This window comes from Petaurus breviceps, unplaced genomic scaffold, assembly GCF_028583685.1.
Source record: "Petaurus breviceps papuanus isolate PSGF00001 unplaced genomic scaffold, PetGlider_PUasm1.0 90769, whole genome shotgun sequence".
NCBI lineage: Eukaryota > Metazoa > Chordata > Mammalia > Diprotodontia > Petauridae > Petaurus > Petaurus breviceps.
In genome coordinates this window covers 13,091,271-13,107,523 of record NW_027187341.1, presented here as the reverse complement: position 1 = coordinate 13,107,523, position 16,253 = coordinate 13,091,271, and the positions used below count along the sequence as shown (strand labels likewise).

Here is a 16,253-nt window from a genome sequence, read left to right as displayed (position 1 = left end):
AAAAAAAGCATGATTCAAGTTCTTTGGGCTCTAAGCCCAAATGTACAAAGTCAGTGATGTGGCTTAGTAAGAAAATAAAGGTGTTAGATAAACTTTGTGCTGGAATTCTGCAGCCACTGTTGGCACAAGTTTGGTGTTAATTAATCAATGATTCATTATATCTGCAAAAAAGAAGAAAGTTTTTATGGTACTGTAGATTTCATATGTTATGAAAAGTGAATACTGTTTGAAATTAATGTTTTTTTTAAAATTAATATATTAGCATAAAAAACAGAATTCTAGGGAATTACTAGCAAGAAAAAATTGTTTTCCACTTTGCCAATTTTATTTTGTATACTGAATTTATGAATTATTTCATCATTACTTTGTTAGGAAGAGTACATGTTATAAGAATTAATATTTTGTTATAAAGTATTACATGCAGAAAAGTATATTTTGCACAATCTCTAGTGAAAGATTATGGATTTTGGTGGTTGCAGGAGCCTATCTCCCTATTTCCCATAGGTCTGATGTATCAATATTTTCCTTCTTGACTTTCATGCCATTTTCTAGGAATGTTAATCCTGTGAAAGTTGAGAACTGACTATAATTATGTACATACAAGATATATACAGAGTAGATGGAAGGAGTAGTCAGAAAGTAATGTAAGAGGAAAGATATTGGGTGTAGGTTGGGTAGAAGACAAGGACATATCTTTGAGAGAAGGTGGAATTTGAGTTATCTTGAAAATAACTAAGGAAACTGAGAGGCAAAGGTGAGTAGAAAGAGTCCTCCAGGCACAGGGAATACCCAACGCAAAGGCAAGGAGTAGAGAGCAATAGCAAATAGGCTAGTGTTGCTAGATCACAAAGTATGTAGAACAGAGTGAGGTGTAAAAAAGGTAGGAAGAGAACAGATTGGGAAGGACTTTAAAAAGCCAAATGGAATATTTTATATTTGAAACTGGAGGTAATAGAGAACTATTGGAGTTTATTGAGTCAAGGGCAAGGGTGTCATGATGAAATCTGCAAGTTAGGAAAAATCATTCTGAAATCTGAGTGAAGAATATTTTAGCATGTGGAAAGACTTGCGATGGTCCTTATAAGAGGTCATTCAGACCTATACTAGAATGGCAGCCATGTGAGAGAGATTTTTTGGAATGTAGAAACTGAGGCTCAGAGAAGGGAAATTATTGGCTTGCTATCACACAGAAGGACATTTAGGACTAGATCTCAGGTCCTCTTACTCTCAGTACTTTTTTCTTCTCTAGTTCTGCAGACAGTCCTGTGTGCTTCATGGACTTTGTCCTTAGAAAGATTTGAGTTGTTGCTGCAAAAGAAATAAATTAGAAAACTGAAAAGTCAGGTATTATACAGCCACTTAATTTTTATTTCGCAATTTTCCCAATCTCATGAACCAAATATAATGCTCGGCAAAGTCACTAAAACGTAGCAAACTGAAATTCACTCGCTTCAAATTTGTGGGTTTGATATTTTTTGCATCCATCTCAGCTTTTTTCTCCCTAATGTGGACCTCTTCTTTAGCCCCATACTTACTTCAGTGGAAACTACATTTCATTGCAAATTGAGACACGGTGCATGGCTACTCTGATGAGAGAATTCAGAACTCTTTCTGATGCCAGGCCTTAAAAAGAAACACTGAAGGAAAAGTCCGTCTTAGTGTTACCATGCACAGATAACTACCAGGAACTGTTACTTAAGCAAATTTCCATTCTTCTACCCCTGATTTGCCCTGCTAAGAAGCCAATGATGGTGGTCTAGGTTGTAAATTCCTTGAGGGCAAAATGGCATCTTTTACCCTTCTAGCCTCCATGGTACCTAATACAGAACCTCACTGCTGCGGACTACACTTGTGGTCTATATATTGCTATAGGCAGCTCCTAAGAAAGATACTTCTTCTATCAATATAGATCAATACTTGCTCCACAGCTTTTAATCTTGGAGAATTCCCTGGGGACACTGAAAGGTTAAGCAACTTGCCTAGGGCCCCATAATTAAATATCAGAGATGGGACTTGAGCCTAGGTCTTAACTAACTCCAAGGTTGGCTTTCTAAACAGAGAGGTTGGCTCTCTCTTTCATAGTAGACTCTCAATAATTTTTTAAATGAATTACAGAATTCTTCTTTAGGATAATAATGCTTATTATTGTAGTTCCCATCTACAAAACCAATTTTGAGTTAGTAAGCACCTTCCTTCACAACAGCCCTGGGAGGTAGGTGTTATGAACCCTCCCAATGAAAGCTGGGCCAGCATCTGTGGCCCAACTGGACAGTGCCAGCAAAGAAATTTGGACTTATTTGATTCCTCCTCAGACACTAGAGAATTCTCAAGGTTTTTCCTTTCAATAGTCTTGCTTTATTCAATAATCCTAGAGCATGCTGGGAAATCTCAGTATGAGGAAGAATTTAGCAACCACAGGAAGGTCCACTCCGAAGGCCCTGTGTAAATATGGAAGCTAGCTGATATGGCTGCTAATGATTCAGGTTTTTGTTTTCCTCAGGAATGTTTTCCCTTCTATAAAGGGGTCTTAGAGGAATGTGTGTAGAAAGGGAAGCTAGAAAATTGAGCCATCCCCAGATGGAGGGCTAGAAAATTGAGTCATTTCCCAGGAGAAGTGCATCGAGTCAGAAAGGTTTGTTGGACCATATGGTCAACTGGTAATTTAGAACTTGAATTTCAAAAGCATGAGTTGGCAAAGTGCTACACACAGTTTCAGCCTCATGATTTTTTTCATCATTTTTCTTTGTTATTAGTTGAGCAACTGACATTGCTGGCACTGGGCAAGAAGGCTGTCTGACCGAGTTGGAGAAATTATCCAGTTCCAAAATAACACTCTAGCCCAGAAATCAGTTTTGCTTTCCCCTCCTTTCTTTCATTTCTTTTCTTTCTTTTAATTCCTCCTGTTCCCCAGACTATTGTAGAATTTTTGTATCTGGAAATGATTAAAATATGGTTGAGAAAAGAATGTCAATAAATAATTTAAAAGATAAATAGAAGAAACAGAAGAAAAATTGGAGGCTGCAGATGAACAGGGACATGTTAAAACTACCATGTTACATTTAAATTGTACTCAAAAAAGTTCCCATGTAGGAGGGAAAGAAGCAAACTTTACTTGATAGAAGTCCCCAGTTAAAGGGGGATTGCTGTTAATATTTTTGTACATATAAGTTCTTTTGCTTTTCTACTTCATCTCTTATGGTTACAGGTCAAGTAGTAGCATCGCTGCTGTCAGAGGGTTTACAGATTTAGTTTTTGTGCATAGTTCCAATTTATTTTCCAGAATTTAGCCAAGTTTTATTTAGAATGAAGTAATTACACCCTTACCTTACAGAAGCTTCAGAGTTACTGATAAGGATTACAAATTGATCATATTGGAAGAGTCAAATACAGTAGACAAGCTTTGGGAACCACTGTCTTACGAATAGTAGAAGCTGGAAAAGTGTAATGATGTTGCAAGCAACTAGGTGGCACAGTGAATAGAGCATTGGCCCTGGAGTCAGGAGGACCTGAGTTCAATTTAGCCTCAGACACTTAACACTTACTAGCTGTGAAACCTTGGACAAGTCACTTAACCCCAATTGCCCTCCAAAAAGCAAAAAAAGTGTAATGATGTCACCGAAGTAACTAACTTTAAAGGGGGTTGGATGGAGTTTGGAAAATTAATCTCTTATCTCCCTAAGGGATTTGTCCCTATTTCCATGATGAAAGTACATTCAACCAGAGGGTATTGGAATATATTGTTATAATAATAGTTATTATTTCTATGGCACTTACTATGTGCCTGGCAGTGTGCTAAAGCATTTTATAATTATGATCTCATCTGAACCTCCTAACAACCCTGGGAGATAGGCACTATTTTATTTATATATATATATATATATATATATATATATACACATATATATACATATACATACATACACACATACATTATATATAAACATTACATATGTAATATATTATATATGTTTATATGTAATATACATGTATGTAATATATTATATATTTACATATATACAAGAAAATGGAAGCACAGAGAGGATAAGTGACTTGCCCAAGGTTGCACAGCTAGGCATTATCTGAGATTAGTTCTGAACTTGTCTTCCTGAATCTTAACTTGGCTCTTCATCCACTTCACCACCTAGCTGATTCGTATAAATGGCTATCAATGGCTGAATTTATGTATAAGGTCTTGTCCATCATCATATGATCTCATAAATGTAGTTTTTTTTGCCCTTGGTTTAATTTACTATGTATCAGTTCATGTAAATCTTTCCATGCTTTTCCACATTCATAATTTCTTTACAGTACAGCATAATTTCTTTACATTAATGCACAACATATTTTAGCCTTTGATAGGCATCTATTTTTAAGTTTACATTAATATTTTCTAAAGAAACAAGACAATAGATCAAGATATTATTTGTCAGTTTGCCCTTTTCTGAGGTGTATATGCTCACACTGAAGTTTTAACAATTGTTTCTCTTGAGCTCTTTGGAGCTTCAACATATCCCTGTCTGGGATTAAGCAGTAATTAATAACAGTTAAGGATTAGTGAGAAAGACACCAAGTTGTCCTAATGTTTGAATTTCTTTATATCTTGCTCTATTTTAAAAAGGATTAACTGTGAAAAATTATGAAAACTTAAATTACTGATAGCTATAGGTGTCAGATTCACCATATGGTAACAGCTATACTAATTGTAGGCAAACTAGGAGAAAATGCACAGCTTCTGATACCTGGCCTCATGAAGCCAAACATGCAAGGTGACAGCAAGTATCATATCTCCTAAGAAAACATAATTTGGAAAATAAATCAATAAATCTGCTGCCTGATGCTCCAATATATCTGTGTGTATGTATGTATGTATGTATGTATGTATGTATATGATACTATACATATGTAAAATCTTTTGGAGTCTATAACACAGCTCTTCTTTATTAACAGGGATAATTGAAGACTGACTTATAATTGTTTGGTTACTCTAGAATCTGAAAAACTGAATATAATTATCTTTGCCCTCACCATCATTAAAATGAAATTTTCCTTTATTTCAGATTTTAAAGCTATTAAATTTAAGTTCAAGACCTAGTAATGAAAAACTCTTGCATGCAGATAAGAAATAACTTGCAGATGTTGGAACGTGCTCCCTGAAAACCTTCCAAAACTCCACTGATCCTGAAAATGACATTTGTTTTATGAACAGGATCTCACAGTTCTAAGTTGGAGAAGAGAAGGGTAAAAAGGAAGAAGTGAGCCACATGTAAATTTTTGCATTCTAATTGGACACATTTTCCCTCTACCTTTCTTCTCTTTACCATGCAGTGGGTGCCAGCTGTCACTGAAAGCTGTTTCCAAACCAATTACCATTTCTTTATCAGAAAGGAGGATAAAAATCTAAACAAAAGAACAGATGAACAGATACTATTGGCACCTCAGAAAACTGGAGCTGTTCTTGAGAGGAAGTTGCATCTTTGCAGAATTATTATTATCAATCAGCCTTTATTGCTTCGGCTTTCTTTATTGCACGCTTACCCAGAAAGTAATGAAAACATATAATAAAGATAGTAAAACACATAATATATCACTGTGCAGATATTGCAATCATAGCAAATCCAATGTAAATGCCCTATAGGGAATACTTGTGCTTTCTGAAACATTGCTAACAGTTTGCACGATGCAACATCACGTTATTTATCTACTAAACCTGTCACACTCTGCTAAATATCATGTGATCACCAGCCCCAAATAATTGCTATTCCTTTCTATCCTCAGAACAAACTGCATATTTCTTTCCTGTAGCTGGTTTTAATATTCACAAAGAATGGCTCCCACTCCTGAATAATTAATACATAATGATTACTAAGCTATGGCATTCTCCACCTATGTATGGTTTATGATTTTAGCCTCTCAGATCTTGCCAGGCTTCCTGCTCCAACATCTATTTACAGTCAGAAGCTAGAAGTCAGTAAATGACATGAACACAACAGGCTTGACAGCGTGGAATTCAGTCAATAATGATTTACAGGGATTGGATGGGTCCTGTGTACTTTATTCTTGAATCTCAAGCCCCATCTGCTGCTCAGTCTCCAATTTGTTCCCTGTTCAGTAAATGTTTCTTGGATGACGGAGTTCTTTTTCTTTGTTTACTTTTATGAAAACCATCGAGACTCATGAGTTCAAGTGAAGTACACAAGGATACACTTCTTTTGTGTATTTCCAGTTCCACATCAGTAATGTTGAAATACCATTTGGATTTTTTTTTTCAGATACAGAAAATCTGCCACTCTCTCATGATCACACATTGAGGCTGCTTAATAAATATTACATAGTGATGATAATTAATGAGTATGAGTCACCCTAGAAACCACAGAAAGAACGTAATGATAACATAAAAGGGCTAGCAAAGAGGGAACTGACTATTCTCCTGTGGAAAGCAAAGCACGTTCTGAACACCATTGCTACTATTTTATTGTTGGTGTTTCTGCTCAATGATATTGTTACATAGTGCAGACCAGACCTGGGATGATTCCAGTATGATAGCATTTAAAAAAAAAATAAAAGCAGAGATTAAGACACTTTTGTAGCCTGACCCAATGAACTGAATTGAAATGATGTTTCTAAAGTTGGCCTTGAGGAAAAGATGGAATCCAGTGGAATCCCACCGAGTAATGAGAAGAGAAGAATTGGCAGGAGAACTAGCCACTATATAGTACATAAACACACCTCAGTAATAATAAGCTCCTTGGTGGCAAGGACAGACTCTAATGACAAGAGCTAAAATTAAATGGCATTTTGTGTTTACCAATTAATTTGTATACATAATCTAATTTTAATTACACTACAATCTTACGAGCTAGACAATGCATTATTTTTATTTTTAAATGATTTTTAATGATCTTTTTTATACATCACCAAAATTTCTCTCAGTTTTTCTCCCGCTCCTAGACAGTCAAACTTTCTAATAAACTAATATTTTTTTAAAGGAGAAAAAGAAAAGAAAAACATCAACAGAACTGATCGATATAACAATGTATCATTAAGTCCATTTTACAGAGAGGGAAATTGAAACTTAGAGAGCTTAAAGAACTTACCTACCATGATTGATGATTGGTAGAGTTGGGACTCCAACTCAGCACCTTTGAATCCAAGTGCATAGGATTCTACAATTCAACTGCCTCATTTCACAGATGAGAAAATTGAGGCTGAGACAGATGAAGTAAATTGAAGAAGTTTACACATATGGAAATCAAAGCAATTATCTTCTGATGCCAGAGCCAGGGCTCTTTTTACTACCCTTGGTCTTCCCATTCATGTTTTCCAAAGCATTTAATCACATACAGTACACTCAAACAATGCAGGGTATTGGAGTGAATTTCATTAAAAAGGAAAATATCAATAACTCCAATAGCCAAGTGAGTACCATTCATTCATTCCTGACTATTCCATGACATGACTTTACTGTGTATGAGTTATACAGTCTATTCTTTTCTCCATGTCTCCAAAATGCCAAAAGGAAGAAATAGTTAGCATTTTATGAATAAAACGCTCTGAGATTGATCCTATATTTGAGATATTTACAAATTCATTCATTATAAGGAATGACATTAACTCCTAAAGGGCACCTATGGAAAAGTTCCATTACTAAGTGGATCCTGGTGAGAATAACACTAAAGGTTGAGTCTTCCTTCTAAATTATGAGAATTTTGCTTCATCTTTCACTGAAAAAAATTGGGACCATTTGCCAAAAGCTTTCTACTCTTCCCTCTTCCTCATGTCAAATTACTCAGATGCCTTCCCCCACCATTTTCTAGTTTACCCTAGTCTTGCATGAAGAAGTGGTTCTTCTTGCCAAGTACAATTCCTCTCTAAGCACAAATGATCCCATTTCATCCTGTTTTCTCTAGGAGACTTCTCCCTCTATTATTCCTGTTTTCTCACTAATCTTCAGCCTCTCCATCTACTGACTGCTTTCCTTCTGCAATCAAATATGCTAAAATTTCCCTAAAACTCTCACCTGACCCATCCATCTCATCTAGATAAAATCCTACATTTCTTCTTCCTTTTGTGACCAACCTCACTGAGCAAGCCATCTACAACTGGAGTTATGCTCTTCTAAACTCTTTGCAGTCTGGCTTCTGACCTTATCATTCATCTGACACTGCTCTCTCCAAAGTTACCAATGAGCTCTTGTTAGCCATATCTAATGTCCTTTTCTCAACCCTCGTCCTTCTTGACCTCCCCGTGGCCTTCAATACTGTCGATCACCCTCTCCTTTTTTATATTCTCTTCTCTAGATTTTCATGACATTACTATCTCCTGCTTCTCTTTTGACCTATTGTACTGCTGCTCCTTCTTCGTTTCCTTTGCTGGAAAGGAATTCATCCAAGGTTACATCTGTTAATGGCAGGCATCCCTCAAGACTCTGTGCTTGGGCCCCTTCTCCTTGCTTTCTATACTATCTTGTTTGTTGATCTCATAAATTCCCATGAATCCAATTATCATCTCTATGCAGATGATTCTCAGATCTATTCAGCTAGCTCTGAACTCTTGCCTGACCTCCAATCTCACATCTCCAACTACATATTAGACATTTTAATCTGAATGTCTAGTATACATCTTAGACTCAATATATCAAAAATGGAACTCATTGTCTTTTCACCCACACTCTCCCCTTTTCCTTACTTCCTTATTACTGTCAAGAATTGAAATCATGACAAAATAACTACTTAGTTACTATATTTCAAGAAACAATGAAAGAGGGGAAAGTAAAAAATAGAAAGAACCTAGTGGTCACTTTCTGAAAGAAAAACCAAAATTAAAACCCTCAGGAATAAAAACTCTCAAGATTTCTATGATCCATCCCAGTTGCTGAGGCTCACTACCTAGGTGCTATCTTTGAATTTTCACTCTCTTTGACCCTCAACATTACCATCTCCATGAATTCAACCTTTACAACATCATATGTATATGTATATATGTGTGTATGTCTCCTCTCTTTTGATATCACCACCACCATGGTAGTGGCCCTTATTTATTACCTTTATACTTTATTATTATTTATTATATGTCTTACTGCCTCAAGTTTCTCCCCCCTCCAGTCCATGTTCAACTTAGCTGCCCAAGTGATTTTTCTAAAGCACAGATCTATCATGAATCTGCCCCCATTCAAATTTTGGTTCTTGAGGATAGGTATTATTTTTGTCTTTCTTTGTATTCTGAGGGCTTAGCATAATAGTGCCTGGCATATAATAAACATTGATTATCTTTCTACCCTCCCCAACTATTGCTCTAGTACTAAAATAATTTAATATTCATGCAGATGCTCCCTCAAAGTCCCTAACCATCTATTTCCTCAATTGCCTTAAGTCATATGACTCACTCCTCCCCTCCATCTCAGCCACACATAAGGATGGTCACACGTAAGATCTTGCCATAATCTATAAGTGTTTTACTGATGTAATTAGAAACTCTGAATTTTCATTATATGAACATAGCCTTCAATCATTCTACCTCTTTCCATGTTTCCCATTCCCTACATCTATAATTCACCTTCATTAGGACCTCCATTTCCTCCATTTCTCAGGCTTACACCTTCTCTGAATTTCTTTTCCTTTTCCCAGCCTCACCGTAAGAGTCAGTCATTTCAATTCTATGCTGTCTATTTCTCTTGAATCCCTTACCCCATTGTCCTATAACCTTCTTCCCTTTCCAAACCTCAGCTCTGAATTACCTCCAACATTTGCCTCCTTCCTCTGCTTCTACTTGTAAACTACTGAATGAATCTGGAGGAAATCCCATAACTGTGCTGCTTGGCTACATTATGAATTCATATTATCCAACCTCAACTGGGCCCTCACTAAATTGAGACAGCCCTTTTTTCCTCTCTAAATGATTCCCTATCTCACTCCCTATAGAAGCTATTCAAATCTTTCCTACTGAATTTCTAATACCTCCTCTATACTCAGTTTTGTTATTTTTTACTCAATGAGTTATTCTTTGCTATAGACCTCTATCTTTTGTATATCATATTTCAAGCTTACCTCTCCTTTAAAGTGGTATTTGCCAAATTCTATGTAATCCTGATTGAGTTTCCTTTGCACTTAAAATCTTTCTTTCCAGCTGCTTATTTTCTTTCCTTTGGCTTGGAAGTTCTAGATTGTGACTATGATATTCTTGAGAGTTTTAATTTTGGTTTTTCTTTCAGAAAGTTACCACTAGGCTCTTTCTATTTTTTACTTTCCCCTCTTTTATTGTTTCTTGAAATATAGTAACTAAGTGGTTATTTTGTCATGATTTCAAGGTAATAGATTGAGTCTTAGATTATTACTCCTTGACCTCTTTTCCAAGTCAGTTGTTTTTGATAGGAAATAGCTTATGTGATCTTTGATTATGTTCTAGTATTTCTTCTTTTCTTATGGATTTATTGATGTGTTTGGTCCATTCTAATTTTTGTGGAGTCTGTTACGTGGGTAAGCTTTTATATACCCTATGTTAAACTATTTATTCTCCTTCTAATTCACTCCTATAGAGAGTTAATTTCATTTGTATCATTTAAAAATACATTATTTATTCTAGTAGACTCTATAGCCAAGTGCTGTCCCTCTCTCTCTCTCTGTCTCTTTCCTCTGTCCGTCTGTCTGTCTCTCTGTATATGTATGTTTATTTTCTTCTCTTTGGTGTCTCTATATCTATATTTCTTTATCGTTGGTGTTTACATGTTGTTTCAGTCTTTATCATTGGTGTCTTCTATCTACTCATTTTCTCCTGAATTGGAAATTCCTATCGGAGCAAGGCTCTGCTTACTTCTGGGAGGAATGGTGGAACCTGTTTTGATCTTCATCTATATTATCTGCCACTCTACCTTTTCATCACTAAGTACTGTCTTCTTCAAGGACTTCGGCATAGCTCATGTACATGAGTTCCAAAGTTCAAGTTTCAAAGAATGATCTGATCTAAGGCAGTTTGATCATTTCCTCCCAATATGACCTCTGGGGTTATCAGTGCAGGCTGAGGCTTTAGGAGTCATCTGTTTTCCCTTGGTCCATGTTTCTGTATTCTTGATTCCAGGTACACACCTGCAGACTCTCAGTGTCCCTGGTTAACCCTTGGTTTCTGTGTTGGATTTCTTCCATAAGCCTTGATCACTGGCCAAGAATTTATCTCCTCTCATTCACTTTTTAACCCCTTACAATACAACTTCCAATTTCATCATTTCATTGAAACTTCCTTCTCCAAAGTTACCAATGAACTCTTATTTCCAAATGCAATGGCCTTTTCTCAGTCCTCATTCTCCTTGGCCTGTCTGTAGCCATTGACGCTGTTGATCACCCTCTCCTCCTTAGCACTCTATTCTTTCTAGTTTTTGGGGACACTACTGTCTTCTGGTTCTCTTCCTACCTATCTGACTACTCCTTCTCAGTCTCCTTTGCTGGATCTTCATCTAAATTATGTCCTCTAATTGTAGGTGTCCCATGGGGTTCTATCCTGGGCTCTTTTCTCTTCTTCCTCTGAAGTGCTTCACTTGGTAATCTCATCAGTTTAAATGGATTTAATTATCATTTCTCTGCTAAAGATTCTCTGTCTCTCCTTCCCCAACTTCTCATCTCCAGCCCACGCAGTTGTACTTTCTGCGGGTAGATTCTGAATGCTAGGCAGTTCAACTTGCGAAAGGACCTCACTGTCTGGAACTTTATCTTGCCAGGTAATCTTCAGAATCTTCTTGGAAGTAGTTCAGTTTTCTGGCATAGCTCTAATAGACTGACCAGGTTTCACAGGAATATAGCAATGAGGTCAGCACAGTGGCTTGGTGGACCTTCTGTTTGGTAGGCAGACTAATATGTCTTCTCTCCCACACTTCCTATTGGAGTCTGCCAAACACTGAGATTGCTCTGGCAATGCATGCATCAACCTCACCATCTATGTGGACAACCCTAGAAGGTATACTGCCAAGATAAGTAAATTGATCCACAGCCTTCAAAATTTCTCCATTTCCTGTGACCAATGGTTCCATGGATGGATGGCGTACTGACTGGTGAAGAACCTCCCTTTCTTGGTGTCGTCAGGTCAAAATGGGCACAAGTGGCAGAGAATAAGTACTTAATTAATGTTTATTGACTGATTATTTCTTGAGAAATGCCTTTCCCAGTGCCCACAAGCTCCTGGATATCACTTTCTGTGGGCTTGGGCTGGAAAAAAAAACCACACAATGTAATTTTTCCTTAAATTTTTAATCATTTCTTGATCAGGTGCTCTGTCTTCAGTCTTGTTGGAATAGTCATAGGAGAGGTGATCTGTTCTCAATCTCTGCCATTTTATCTGGCACCCCCTAATGAAATTTAAAAATAGTCTTTTTGCTGACTTTGAGGGGAAAAAGTTCACATAGTGTACATTTTTATATAGTAATTTTAACTATGAACCCACATGAGCTATTAATTATTTGAGATATTAAATCATCAACTTCAGAAAACAGAGGCATATTATTCCTACAAAATGGCTAATGTCATATAGACCAGTCCAGTTCTACACTGAAATAAATAATGTGGTGGAGAACCCAGGGTGGTACCCCTGACCAGCACCATAATGATTTGGATACATGTGAAACAACATTTTCCTTTTCTATTAACATGACAAAATTACATATGTATTTCCAGGGGCAGATGCATACCAGCTGTCAGGTTATAGTTCTTAATTAATTTTTATTTGAATATTCAGATTTGGAGGATGCTTGCATTGGCATATGGTTCTCTGTAGCTTTTTGACTGCACAGATATTTCTGGGGGAATGTTGACGAAAAGTTTAAATGAATCCTTCAAATCTCTGTGACCTTCAGGTTTTGAAGAAGGGTCACATAACAAATATCTGTCTTTTCATCTCCTTCCTCACCATAATCATCTATTCCACAGCAAAATTCAAAAATCCAAGAGTGAGACATTGCACAGGATTGCAGTATAATCAAGCAATGAGAGATTAATGGAAGGGTTTTTTTTCCACAAAGGGTGAGAAACATTGACTTATGTATAATATTAAATTTTAATAAAACACAAAATCTCTCCATCATATAGAAAAGTCATTATTGACCCCTTATTCTCTTGTACCCCACATATCAAATTTGTTGCCAAATATTATAATTTTTACCTTTACATCATTACACCTTTTGCCTAAGTTTTTTTTTTTTTTTTATCATGCTGGTACCAATGTAGTACTAATCTTGTTCAGTTGTTGACTTTCATTCTTCCTAAATGACTGATCTTCATAATCTTCTAGTTCATTCCTGTCCCCAACCACTTTAAAATGCTATTTCTTTTACAAAACCCATCACTGGTAACATGCCATAAACCACTTATATCTATCATATATCTTCTCATAGACCATTGGGTTGTTTGTGATTTAGATTTTCTGACAGTGTTTAATATTTCAATATGGGAGAATATTGGTGCTAAAGAAAAAGATTTTTATGGAAAAAAAAATTTTAGATTATCTAAAGCCCGGTAGTTTTCCAGGTGTGATCCAGTGTGATTTCCTTTGCCTATATGAAATCTGGGCTCAATATGTTGTTTAATTGAATCAAATACACAAGATATATGCATTGATGGATTAAATCAAAAGGCTGTCCTAGTTGGAGGCCATAGTGTGGGCACTACATATTTTTCATCTATTTTTTTTTCAGTGTGTATAGTCAAACTGATGTCTTCACACTGATGTGGATTTCACTGAGGATTCTTTGTACTGTTTTGGGACTTGGTGCAATTAGTACAATGTCATCTTCAAAAAGGAATATTTGGAGACCCTCAAGAGCAAAAGGGAATCTATAGATGCTGCCCAAGATATCTTCTGAGACCAATGTCTCACTTCAGGTGAGTTATTTTTCTCCTTGTCTTACACCTCTTAAGATATCAGTTCTCAGCAGATTTGCTGAACAAATTTCTGTTGTCATATCTGTCTTAGTTTTGCAAAACTTTCATGTATGTAGGGAGGAAATCTTGTTTGATCAGAACCTTCAAGGCTCTGTTTTATTTTATTTAGTCAGATTCTTTTTAAGTCAATGAACAGTATACTCAAGAGGGTCTTATTCACTACCCCCTCTGAATGTCTGGAAGATCATAAATGATCTCATAGTTGACAAATCCAATTACCTTTATTGAGTTCCTTGAATTACGAATTAATAAAGTATTTATCGAAATGCTATGCTAAGCCTGGGGACACATGTAGAAAAGTAAGACAGTCCCTACTTTTAATGAGCTCAGATTCTGATTTTCACCTACATTTGACACTGTTGGTAGAGTTATTGAATATTAAGGGTTAGAAAATAACTTATAGGGCATCTAGTCCAACCAGCAAGTGAATATGATTCTCCCTATGACACCCTCAACAAGTAAACATCAATTTTCTGCTTAAAGACCTCTGGTAGTGATGAACTCTCTTTCTCCTGAAATAGCCCATTTTACTTTTGTACAAATAACATCTTTTTTCCCCCAGAAATCTTTCCTCCTGAAATTAGGTTGACATCTGTCTTCCATATTCCATTACTGGTCTTCTCCTTAGGTACAAGTAGAATGATGCTAATCTAAATGATAGTCCTAGAGATACTTCATAGCTGTTTATCATTATTCTCCTTTCCCTCTCTACACATATATACATCTTCTCTTCTTTGGACTAAAGGTCCCCAGTTCCTATAAAGGATCCTTGTCTGATATGGCATCTAGTCCTGCTAGGTGGAATAGTAGACTGATGTTGGGCCTGGAGTCAGGAAGACTCATCTTCATGAGTTCAAATCTGGCTTCAGACATTTACTAGCAGTGTGGGCAAGTCACTCAACTTTGCCTCAGTTTCCTCCTCTGTAAAATGAGCTGGAGAAGGAAATGGCAAATCACTCTAGCATCTTTGCCAAGCAAACCCCAAATGGGGTTACAAAGACCTGTATATTCCTGAAATGACTGAACAACAGAGTCTTTTAATATTCATTACCTTTAATTAGATACCTTTTGGTTTGTCAACATTTTTCTACAAATGTGGCACCCCAGACCGAACAAAACACCCAAGTTGTGATATGACTTGGACAGAATATAGATTTGTTACCATCTCATTATGGGCACTTTGTTTTATTAATGCTGCTTCAATTTTTTTTAAGTGAATAATACTTATGCCTCTCTCATGGAATTATAGGCACCAAATAGGATAAAGTATTTAAACTGTTTTGTATACCTTAAAGTGTTTTATAAATGTAAGCTATAAAAAATTTTTTAAAAAGCAAAATAAATGTAACCTATTATCAGTTGCCCTCTATTAATCTTACTTCAAATTCAACACATCCCAAACTGAACTCTTCATCCTCCCCCCAAACCTCCCTCTTCTCCTGCTTTCCTTCCTATTAATGGTACAAGCACCTGCTCTATCACCTGGACTTAAAAACTAGTTATTTTTATGGTCTTAAGGTCCCCAGTCCAGTCTGCCTTTTCACTCTGCTTATTCTGCCACTTGAACAGTTTATTCATAGGACTTTTCCCTTCTTCATCTGTTTCCTGACTTCCAGGGCTTCTGCAAAGTTTCAGCTAGTGTAAGCTTTTGCAAGAAACCTTTTCTGGTCTTCATTAATATTAGCGCCTTCCATCTATAATTTATCTCTTCAGATCATCTTGTAAATATACAGTAGTCATGAAAGCAGCTGAAGTAGGTGCTGTGGATCACTTAGAGCTTGGTCAGACATCCAAGATGCCAAGGTCATCCATTGCATCCCAGGCCACCCCAGATTGTCCTGACTTTGGTCTTGCTACTAAATTTTGATGACTCAGGAAGAGAATGAGACTGAAGACATTGAACAACTCTGTCTCACTTAAATATAATTCATGTGCAAATCAAGATATCACCCCAGGATGTCTTTGGTTCTCTTCAAAAACAAAGAACAAACATCTTCAATTTCTCTTGCATAAAATAGTTTGTTCATACAAGTTGATTTATGTTGCCTCCCCCATTAGCCTACGAGCTCCCTGAGAATAGGGATTACTTTTGTCTTTCTGTCTTCAACACTCAGCATAATGTCTTACACATAGTAGGGACAAATAGATATTTGCTGGATTGGAAGACTAGCTTGGACCTATTCCTTTAACAGTTCAAATGAAGAAACTGCTTTTATCACTTTTCTGGACCTTAACTGTCTCATCTATTAAAAAAAAAGAGGAAGAAAGGAAAGAAGGAAGGAAGAAAAGAAAGAAGGAAGGAAGGAAGGAAGAAGGGAGGGAGGGAGGAAGGAAGGA

General features: G+C 36.5%; 1 long non-coding RNA gene across 1 annotated transcript in view; it reads left to right on the top strand.

The window, feature by feature from the left end:
• The window catches only part of LOC138146758 (uncharacterized), a 77,980-nt gene that overhangs the window by 632 nt on the left and 61,095 nt on the right, over positions 1–16,253 (top strand). Inside the window, exon 2 of the long non-coding RNA XR_011164569.1 lies at positions 13,670–13,856. This is a non-coding gene — a long non-coding RNA (uncharacterized lncRNA). The remainder of the gene's footprint in view (positions 1–13,669; positions 13,857–16,253) is intronic.